At 40.5% G+C, this 12152-nt stretch overlaps 1 protein-coding gene across 2 annotated transcripts in view; it reads right to left on the bottom strand.

Moving 5' to 3' along the window:
* The window catches only part of LOC128656245 (cysteinyl leukotriene receptor 2), a 107004-nt gene that overhangs the window by 71550 nt on the left and 23302 nt on the right, over window positions 1-12152 (bottom strand). The window lies entirely within an intron of this gene.

Genomic DNA, 12152 nt, shown 5'->3' on the forward strand with positions numbered 1-12152 from the left:
AATTATGCTTGTGATCTATAGTGTGTGCTTGTTACAATATAGCGAAGTACTGGGGAGAGGGATGGGGAAAGTGTGAGAGAGGAGGCGAGAGAGGGGGAAGAAGCGATCAATTAAGAGAGGGAGAGTAAGAGAGAAAGGGAGTATGCGTAATATATGGAGGTATATATATAAAACACAGAAAAAATACAGCGCTACAAATACAGTGATCCCAAAATCTGTAGTAATTTTGGAATTAAACTTGTGAAAAGTCCTGGCGAGTGCACTCCTCATTATTTTCTATATATATATACATAAAAACATAAAAAACCCACATTCCATACCATATAAAAACCTATTTACATGTATGTGTACTCATATAATTATGTCCTTCTGTTACCAAGAATACAGTATATATATATAAATCAGTGGTAATAAAAAATATATATATATATAATGTATATTGTATATTATCAAATCTATTTCGGATGTGATAAAAAGAATACAGTAGTTTCCTATGTACTATTCTAAAGGGCCTATATATCAAGCTTTGAATGGAGCTTGACACCCCGTGTTTCTGGCGAGCCTGCAGGCTCGCCAGAAACAGCAGTTATGAAGCAGCGGTCTAAAGACCGCTGCTCCATAACCCTGTCCGCCTACTCTGATGAGGCGGACAGGAATCGCCGAAAATCAACCCGATTGAGTACGATCGGGTGAAATGACACCCCCCTGGTGGCGGCCGATTGGCCACGAGTCTGCAGGGGCCGGCGTTGCACCAGCAGTTCACAAGAGCTGCTGGTGCAATGCTAAATACGTAGAGCATATTGCTATCCGCATTAAGTGAAGTCTGTCGGACCTGATCCGCACTGTCGGATCAGGTCCGACAGACATTTCATAAATAGGCCTCTAAATGATAAATGTAAAGGACTAGTAAAGGGATGAATGTAGTAATTACAATAATATAGATTGGCTTTTGTGTAAACGGCTTTTTGCCCTAAGATGCAGTATTCCATACAAAGAGACATAGGAAATTTACCCTAAACAAAGATGGAGTCTGACATTTTGATTACATAACAGTCAATGACGCTACCAGAACATAAATATGAGGCTTAGGGGGGACGTACCCTACCTCTGATGAAGCGACCAATTGCATAGCAAAACTCATTAGGCCACGCCCCCTCACTAGCCGCAATTAAGATAGCAGTGCCACGGCACATTTTTACTTTCTCCAGCTTATTTGAAGTAATTTTATGATTACTTGTTTCTTATATGTGAATTATGTGTGCTCACAAGAGCTTATGTTAAATAAAGTGTGCTTTTTTAAGAAAGCCGGTTTGCAGGCCTATATCTCTCCTCCCTTATATTAGAATAAGGGGTCATACAGAACCATTCCACACATACCCTTTCCATACAGACTAACAGCCTCCCTTCCGAAATGGTTAATCTTCTGTTGGGGAGGTGAAGACTACATCTGCAAGAAAGGAACGCTTGTTGGCAGAGGAGAAGAATCAAGCTGCAATCCATAGTGGCTATATGCCACACAGTGTCTTATCCATACCTCATAGGAGTTGAGGTTGAAATACGTGAGTGTTCATTTGGCCTTACATTTTTTAACTTTTTCAAGTTTGTTTGACATACTATACCAGAAAAGACTCTTTTGCTGTGCGCCCTTCCCTCTCCTGTTCCATATATATATACAGTATATATATATATATATATATATATATATATATATATATATATATATATATATATACTGTATATATATATATATATATATATACATACACTGTATATATGTCCCAATGTAAACCCAGCACACTGCTAATACCGGAGAACGCTTTCCTGCTTACTGAATAATACCCTGCCAGTATAAATGCTATCGCCCCATGTTGTTTTGGTTTTCTACACCCATGAGGAGGAGTGTCATGCTATGAAGATGTTAAAAACTGGGGGATATATCCCCTTATTTCAGTAGCATAATTGGAGCATTTTAATGGGAACAAATGTTGGCAATTATAACACATTAATATTTCATGCTGGAAAACTGTAATCAAAATATAAACAGAGGCGCCACATGTGTAGGTCAACGGATACCACAGAAACCAAACTGAGCAAGATGCAGGGTACTCACAAACGTAAAGGCACTCTCTTGTGCCTATTAGAAGCAGGCTGGTATTCAATCAGCAAACCAGCTGGCTGTGTGAAGAAATCCCCGTCATGATGTCTGGTAACAGTGGATCTCCTGAACGGCAACCCTTGCCTGGATGGCTTCCTGCAATTTGGAGCGGGGGAGAAAGGCTAAACAGCCCTTGGGTTACTTGAGAGGAGATTGATACACACACCAGTTTTGGTAAAATAGTAAAACTAGCATTTATTGTACAAAATAAAATGGCCAGCAATGTAACAAATTACAGCTGGGTGTGTTAAAATCAAATCTCCTATAACATACAGAGATAGAAAGCAATGCGTTTCTCGGGGGTAACCCCATTTCCTCATGCTGGTGTGTGTATCAATCTCCTCTCAAGTAACCCAAGGGCTGTTTAGCCTTTCTCCCCCGCTCCAATTCGCAGGAAGCCATCCAGGCAAGGGTTGCCGTTCAGGAGATCCACTGTTACCAGACATCATGACGGGGATTTCTTCACACAGCCAGCTGGTTTGCTGATTGAATACCAGCCCACTTCTAATAGGCACAAGAGAGTGCCTTTACATTTGTGAGTACCCTGCATCTTGCTCAGTTTGTTTTCTGTGGTATCCGTTGACCTACACATGTGGCGCCTCTGTTTATGTTTTGATTACAGTTTTCCATCTCAGAAGTCGCATCATTTGTGAAGTGAAGACCGAGAGCTGCCTTTTCCTCATACGGACCTTTGTGGGACTATCTCCATATATCTTTCACATTGGCCACCACTTAGTGCCACGTGTGTATATATATATATATATATATATATATATATATATATATATATATCCATTTGTATATACCTTCTGTATATAATTATTTTTACATTTTATTTTGTTGTTCTACTACACATTTTTTTTTTTGATTCAATAGTTTTTATTGATTTTTTGTTTCAACACAATACATATGACAAAAAAAAAAGGTAAGTTTACATTCAACATTTGAAACAGTGTATAATTGCAGTTTCAGAAAATAATGATCAGTGGTATATTTATAGAAGGCTGTGGTATATCCTGAAAATAAAATTGCATGAAAAACATACATTTCAATGAGAATACAATCAATCTTTGGTTGCTGATAAGCTGTCCTATAATAGTGTCTCCTTTACACAGGGCAGTGGGGTAGGGAGGGGGAGGGAGGAAGGAGAGGATCAGGGGGGAGGGAATGGTAGGGTGCTGGAGGGGTATGTAGAGTTCAGAAATGAAGGTAGAATTCTAGATTGTCTTTATTTTGTGTTTTAGATTTCTCTGTCTTCTTTTAGTTTATAGAGTCCTTGTTCCCAAATAAAGAACATATCATTGAAGGGGTCTGGTTTTCCCACATAATAATAATGTTGTTTTTCTAGTTTCAGTACGTGTCCTACTTCTACAACCCATTGTGTGTGTGTTGGAATGTTTTGCGTCTTCCACTGTCTGGGTATCAGTCTCTTTGCACAGGCTAACATCAATTTGAGGAGTTTCGTGCGATACAGACAGTGTATTGGTGGGATCATGTTGAGCAATACAATTCTAGAGTTCAAGGTGATTTCTAAGCCTAAGATTTTATTAGTACACCTCTCTATATTTTGCCAGAATTCTGATAAGAGGGGGCACCCCCACCAAATGTGGGTCATTGTCCCCAGTTCTCCACAGCATCTCCAACAGGTTGGTGAAGCAGTGGGATAAATATATCTAAGGCGCTGGGGTGTTAAGTACCATCGGGTGAGTATTTTATAATTCAGTTCAGATATGAACAAGGAGGTTGAGACAGAGTGTGTCATTCTGAAGCCATTTCTCCACTCTTCCTCAGTAAAGTTATCTATCATCTCTGATTCCCATTTCATAATAAAAGAGGGGTGTTGAACCGGGGAATTGCGTCTTAGTAATTTATAGGCTAGCGATAGGTGGGCTTTTTTGCACTCGGGGTTTATACATAGTTTCTCGAAAGTAGTCAGTGATCTAAATATATTAGCTTTAAATGCGTTTTCTGAAAGCGCGTGTCTTATTTGAAGATATGAGTACCAGTTATGAAAAGGTGGCCCTAGTTCCTCTTGTAATTTTGATCTATCCTTAATCCTCCCTGATTCCACTAGTAGATAAATAGGTAGGTTGTGTAAATGTTCTTCTTTGTTCACATGGGAGAAACAGGAATTCTGTAAGAAAGTCTGATTATTCAATAGTGGGGAGAGAGGGGAAACAGAAGTGGATATGTCTGCAAAGTGTGTTATCACGTGGTCCCACACTTCTAAGGTGGCTCTAACATAGTTATTTCGGTATGCTAGCTGAGGTCTTTGAGACTTGGGCAGCCACGCCACGTCTCTCATGGATCTGATCTCCAGGAGAGAGCTTTCAATTTGTATCCATAGGGCAGAGTCAGCGGAATGAGACCACGAGATCACTCGGGATAAGTGGACAGCCCTATAGTAGTTTAGGAGATTTGGGACGTTGAGTCCACCGTCTTCTTTATGCATATATAGTGTCTGTTGGGCAACTCTGGGTTTTTTGTAGGACCATATGAATGAGTTAATCATATTTTGTTGGGTTTTTAGGAATGAGGTTGGCAGGGCCATCGGCAGCGTCTGGAATAGAAATAGGTATTTTGGTATTATCATCATTTTCACAGTGTTAATTCTACCCATCCACGATAGGTGACCCTGTCTATGCCATCCCTCCAGCAGGGCATTCACTGATTTTTGGAGGCCTAGATAATTAATACTAAATAAATCTTGGTGATTGTGTGGGATCAGTAGGCCTAGATATTTAAGTTTATCAACAATTTGGAACGATGTTTGTTGGGTTACAAAGTCTATATCACTTTTAGGGGAGTTTAATAGCATGATTCCCGACTTCTCCATATTAATGGAGAAGTTAGAGACCCGTCCGTATTCTTTTAGGGTTTGTAGCAAGGCGGGTAAAGTGGTAGAAGGGGATCGTAAAGTAAAAATCACATCATCTGCAAATAGCAAACATTTCTGATTAATTTGGTTAAATGGTAGGCCTAATATATCTTTGTTATCTCTGATCTTGATAGCCAAAATCTCTATGGTTAGAGCAAACAGTAGTGGGGACAGTGGGCACCCTTGGCGGGTTCCATTGGTAATTGGAAAGGAGTGGGATATAGTTCCATTTACTCGTACTCTGGCTTGTGGGGTAGAGTATAGCGCTTGTATTCTATCGATAAAGGTTTTAGAGAAGCCAAACTTCGACAGAGCCCCCCACATGAATTGCCAGCTGACCCTGTCGAAGGCTTTTTCAGCGTCAGTTGATAAGAGCGCCAAGGGGGTTTTGTTATCATGCGAAGCTTGTAAGGAATGCAGGACACGGATTGTATTATCTTTAGCCTCTCTACCCTTGACAAATCCCACTTGGTCTGGATGTATAATTTTTGGTAGGATCATATTAAGGCGATTAGCCAAAATTTTTGCGTAAATCTTTATATCTATATTTAAAAGAGATATGGGTCTATAGTTACCCGCCAGGGTGCCCACCTTGTCCGCCTTTGGGAGTACAGTGATTGTAGCTTCTAGTAGGGAGCTAGAAAAAGCTTCTCCTTTGTCTATAGATGTAAATAATGCATGCAGGGGTGGGCACATTTGTGATCGGAATAGTTGGTAAAATTTAGCCGTTAATCCATCCGGTCCAGGGGATTTCCCATTAGGGAGTGCATTGATGACATTGAGAATTTCTTGGGTGGTAATAGGGGCGTCTAAGGCATGACTATCATCTTCTGTTATGATAGGGGTCTCTAAAGTGGCAAGATAGCTCGTTATACTATTGCTAGAATCTTGGGTTATATTGGGGTTAATGTTATAAAGTTTAGTGTAATAGGATACGAATGTTTCGGCAATTTCTTCATGTTTGTTCACCATCCTGCCAGAGGGGTGTGAAATAGATCTAATGAATGAATTATATTTTTGCTTTTTAAGTGATCTCGCCAGAAGCTTCCCGGCTTTATTGCTTTCTGCAAAGAATTTGGCTTTAGTAGTTAAGGCCCTAAGGTGGGCTTGTTGGGTTAAAAATTTATTTAGGCTTTCTCTGGCTGAGACGAGATCTATTAGTTTTTGGGTTGAGGTTGGGTCAGTTTTATGTAACCTATCAGCTGTGGTTAAAGTGTCAGTCAATGATGTTACTTGGGCCTTCATCATCTTGCGTATTTTAGCTGTATGTTTTATTAGGAAGCCCCTAATATAACATTTGTACGTTTCCCAATTGTTTCTTGCAGATGTGTCTGCAGGTTTATTATGAGTAAAAAATTCGTCAGTCGCTTCTGTTAGTTTTTCCAGCGTTTCCTGATTCGTCAGGATGGTTTCATCTAGTCTCCAGTTAAAAGTGTTTATCGGTTTAGTAGACCACTGGAAAGTAGATAGAACCATGCTATGATCAGACCATGGGGTATGTGATATCCTAGACTGTATAAGGTTAGTTAGAAGTGTCTGGCTACAAAGGATATAGTCCAGTCTAGAGTAAGAATGTTGTGGGTGGGAAAAGAATGTGTAGTCTCTTTGTGTGGGGTGCGCTATTCTCCAGGTATCGAACAGGGAAATTGAGCATAAGGCCATACAATTGGCTTTTAGATTTTTGTTACTGAGATATGACTTCCCTGTGGAGTTATCTAGAGAAGGGTGCATAGTGAAGTTGAGGTCACCTCCTAAGATGATGGGACCTTTTGAGACATCTAGAATGGTATTTATGACCGATTTATAGAACCTGGGTGTGGGTCTATTTGGGGCATAAACATTGACCAGGGTGATTAAGGCGCCGTAGCACAAACCTACTAAAATTAACAGTCTCCCATCTTTGTCTGAATGTTTTTGCATTAATTCAAAGGGAACATTGCGCTTGATTGATATGCATACTCCATTTTTTCTACTTAACCCTGAGCTGAAGAAATGCTTGTCAAAGTAACGTGTGGCTAAGCGGGGTTCATTTCGTCTCTTAAAGTGTGTTTCTTGTAACATGGCTACCTCAATGCCCTTTTTATAAAAGTCAAAGTATGCTATAGAGCGTTTTTCAGCGGATAGGAATCCTTTTACATTTTGGCTTGCTATAGTCACAGTGTTCATTCTTACTGTGTGGAATCTATAGGCGAGGTGGATGAATATAGGAGTTTATGCTCAGTGTTTACCTATAGCAGATGTGAGAAGGATGAGGGGAAAAGGAGGGGAAAAGGAGGGAAAAAGGAGGGAACTTGGAGGGGAGAGTAATGTCTAAGTAGGTTATAAGTAGAGGACAAAACTCAATGGTATATAGTGTTTGTCAGCTTCACAGACAATAGTATATATATGATTGTATTTAATAAAAGAATATATAAACTTGAAAAACTTTCAACAGGTGAGGCTGGTTAACAAGCCTGGTGGCTACTCACATAGCGCATCTTATATTCAGCTCAGCAAATATATTGCAATAACAATTAATTAAAATTAAAGTTTAGTTATAACTAAGGTACATGTCATACAGTCATTGAAGACCTCTCTAATCAGGGGTTAATTTCCTATGCCTTGATTAAACATTTCAAGAGTGTGTATTCACATATTAATGCTGAGTGTATAACAACGGTAATTCAAACTATCGGGTTCTTTGTCTAGCTATTATACTAGCGTAATAGCCCTTATCCATCTAATGGTAATAGTATAAAATAAACAAGAACTGTGGGTAATTAGCTCATTGACCTCTAAAATCCGGCAATTGGTCCTATGAGAGCTTTCCTTACCTATATATTTTGTTAACGTGTGATAGGTAAGAGGAACTGCAATTTGTAGAAGCCTAAGAAAAAACAAAGGACAAAAACAAAAACAACCTTAAACAGTTTAGATATACATACAGTCATCTTGTCAGCAGTGCCGGAGGGCACTAACAGGAGGTATACTTGCCACATAGTTCTGTAATCAAGGCATTACATAATGTTCTAGCCCCCTGTTGTGTATATCTAGTGGGGGTCAATCTCTGGAGATCTGTCCTTGGTAGGATATGTCCAATTTAACCAGATGTGATGGGCTAGGCCCAGAGTAGAGTATGGGGTATGAGATCCTTGTGGGGTCAGCCTGGTTGTATTAAGTCAGATTCCACAGGGCTGATCTGCTTCCTTTTAAGTTGACTTGATGGATTTGTCACTCCAGGTGTTCTTTGTGACTTATAGGCTGGTCTTCCTGACGTTGGATTTTGCGGAGGTACATCCATGTCTCCGGTTGGGACTGGGATTGCCAACATATGGCAGAATTTTTCAACTTCAGACAGATATCGGCATTCACATTTCTTCCCATTTTTCATGGAGATCACTGAGGTAGGGAATCCCCATCTATAAGGGATCCTTAGTTGCCTAAGATGGAGTGTCAGAAACGAAAAATCTCTTCTTTTTTGCAGTGTCCTTATAGATAAGTCTTGATAGATCTGTATACGGTGCCCTTGGTATGACACCGATTGTTGTTTTCGGGACATGTTGTAGATATCTTCTCGGTGTTGATAATTTTGGAATTTGACAATAATGTCTCTGGGTGGAGAGTCCTCATCAGGTTTGGGGCGCAGGGCTCTATGCGCTCTTTCTAGAGTAACATTCGTCAGCTCCATATTTCCTTTCTCGGCTATTTCAGAAAAAAGACCTTGTAGATATTCTCGTATCTCATTATTTTGGACTGTTTCAGGAATGCCTCGAAAGCGCAAATTATTGCGCCTAGTGCGGTTTTCGAGGTCGTCTATTTTGTCTTCCATGTCTACGAAATTTTGGTGATGGTGTGAGACTTTGGAAGTCAAATCAGCTATCTTCTGCGAAAAGACATATTCATGCTCCTCAAGTGAGTCTACTCTGCGGCCCAAATCCAGGATGTCTTTTTTCAAGTCTGCACATTCCTCCTTTATGCAAACCTTAACTTGGTCTATTAAAGCTTTGATGGTCTTATAGGTAATGGGTGGGTCAGCTGCAGTTTCAGGTGTTTGATGTGAAGAGCTGCTGGAGCTGTCAGAGCAGCCCTCATTATCATCAGGTGCAGATGAGAGCGGGGGGGCCGTGTTGTTTTTGTGTCTGTTCTTATCCACTTGCTTGAAAAAGGTACTAACAGCTTCTTGTGGCCTTTGAGGGGTTTTCTGCGGTTTATCTGACTTTACTTGTCTCCGTTGCGACATTTTCTCAGATATAGATATTAGTTTGGCGGTTCTTGAGAAAGAAAAGACAGGCTTGCGGTAGATAAGGAGGCCTCACTCCCCAGGGGTTTTACTCTTCTAGAGCGATCTCGGAAAAGGGAGAGTGGATATGACCCACTGACATTGAAGACAGCGGGAAATGGGAGGGGACTGAGGCAGGGCCTATAAGCTCGATGAAGCTATGTTCTTTCAACAAGTCGGTATTTGTTGTAGTTTTGTTGTAGGACCGAATTATGTAGAACTCTTTCTTTTCTGATCTAGGTGTTGTAATAAAAATGTCCATTGGGGCCTTCCGGGGTTCAGAAGGTAGATTTATAATAGTGATATAAGAGCTGAGTGGCTAATGATAGGCTCAGGGCCTAGAAAGCAGTTTGGAACATTGTTTGGCTCTTGTCTGATCTATAAGCATTCCTTTCAAGCATATTCAATAATACACATGTAGTAAGGGGTTGATACCCTTTTAGAGATCACATAGATCTTAAGCAATAATATGAAGCATCACTTGCCGATTTCCAAACAACTGGAGATATTGTATGTAGTGTTCTGCGCCATTTGTAGGTCTCGTGGGCTCCTGATATAAAGTCCTAAAGTGGCCCTTATTGTGCAGAATAACGTTATAACCTTGTAAAAGATGACAGTGCAGGGTTGTTATCGTCAAGGCTTTTTGGATTAGCAAGTGCTTTTATGTCCTGCAGGTATGCTACAGTCTCTCTGTGTAGTAAATTGCTGTCCTTTTATGCAGAGGGCCCCCACTGTTCTATAATGTGATTTCAGATGTGTGTCATCTAGGCCCGCCACAGTTCATATCCCCCGGTTATTATGGTATAATATTGTTCTCATACTACTCATTAGGGTAAAAGATGTGTCTCCATCTGGTAATTGCTGCTTACCGGTATCCAGAGCGAATGTTAGTCAGATATCCTCCGTACACCGGAGCGAGGGGGTCATCCACACCGGAGCCGCAGCCGTCTCTGTCACATTCAGAGAATCCTCTCCTAATGCTGCTGCGATCCGCGGTAGTGCTGTATATGTGGTGAGTGGTGAGCCACATCAGCCCGGTGGTGATCGGTCATAGGCCCGAGCTTCTGTATACACGGCCGTCGTCGGCCCGCTGCGTCACTGGCTGTGAGGCCTCCGCCTCTCGGCGTATCTCGTATCTCTTCCGGTATGGGAATAAAAGTCTCCCAAAAGGTATCAATATGATCCTGCTTAGTTCAGACGGCTAGAGATGTCGTAATTTTTAGGAAAAGAGCTGAATAGCTAATGAAAACTTTGGTAGCTCCCGGCTTGTCTTGAGAGCTTTAGTGTTTGGCGGCCATCTTGACAGACCGCTCGCTCCGCCTCCCTACTACACATTTTTTATGTATTTGGTGTTTTAAAATGCACGTTTAACACTTGGGTAATTTTTACTACTGTTGCGTAGCGCCTCCTATAGGTGATCTGTGGTATTATAAGTACAGATCTTCCGGCTTTTTAATATTTCATGCTGTGTGCTGCAGTAATGTTGAAACTTAAAACCTGGCAAAAAGATGCATATTTGTCAAATTGTTACCAAATATTGGATCAGTAGTATAGGTCAAGTTGCTGAACAGGACTAGCTTAAATTGTAGAATGCTGATTATTTATAAATATTACTTCTAAAAGACACTATAAAAAACCGGTGCAAGTTTTGAGATGTAGCAAAAGGACTATCATAAATGTTTCTATTAAGACAATAAAAGAGGCGTAACTAGAAACCACAGGGCCCATGTGCAAGAATCTAAGAAGGCCCCCCCCAAAAAAAAACATTTAACACAGAAAAAAAATGTGAATCAGATTACATGTCTGCAAAAGGAGGTACCCTGTGCCCACAGTCTGTGAGATGGTCTGACCCCCTATTACTGTATATAGTGACACTGTTTAACCCAGCAGTACTGTATATAGTGAGTCAGTGACAGTATGTAATCTGGTGAGGTGGCTGGCCTGACGTTACCCACCCCAGTACTTTATAAAGTGACCACAGTAGTCTGTGATATAGACCAGCCCCCCGTACTGTATATAGTGGTACTGTATAGTGACACTGTTTACCCCTCCCCCCATGCTGTAGTAACAAGGTCTGTAATTTGCTGGTTCCACAAACATACATACATGCATAAATACACACACAGTCATATACATACATACATACATACATACACACACACATACATGCATAAATACACACACAGTCAGTTACATACATACATACACACACACACACACACACACACACACAGTGTGTGTGTGTGTGTGTATGTGTGTGTATGTATGTATGTGACTGACTGTGTGTATGTATGTATGTGACTGACTGTGTGTGTATTTATGCATGTATGTGTGTGTATGTATGTATGTATGTATATGACTTTGTGTGTACACACACATACTGCTTAAATACACACACAGTCACATACATACACACACACACACACACACATAAACACCAATGGGTAAAACAGAAAGACTAACCCCTGTAGTCAGAGACACTAGTGAAGCATCATGTCACACTCACATGATATCAGTGCAGGCAGTGGCAGGTCAACCTTGGGGGCCCAGTCACAATTGCGACCTCTGCACCCCCTGTAGTTTCGCCCCATGCATTGTTTTTGGCTAAACAGGACCTTTCAAAATCTTCATGTATTTATCATGTGCTAATGGTTGTATCAAGGCTTACACAAATATTATAATATGAATGATATATGCATTAGCAGCACCAAGGCCTTTTTTGTTTGTTTGTTTTAATAAATCTGTACTGAAACTAACCTTTTTGGTGATGCATGGACTATTAAGTAAATTCCCCTCTTAAAAATGTAGTGAAATAAATTTGATAATGTACATAAGAAATCTTGTTAGTAATGATTTAAACT

Source organism: Bombina bombina, chromosome 4 (assembly GCF_027579735.1).
Source record: "Bombina bombina isolate aBomBom1 chromosome 4, aBomBom1.pri, whole genome shotgun sequence".
Lineage (NCBI taxonomy): Eukaryota > Metazoa > Chordata > Amphibia > Anura > Bombinatoridae > Bombina > Bombina bombina.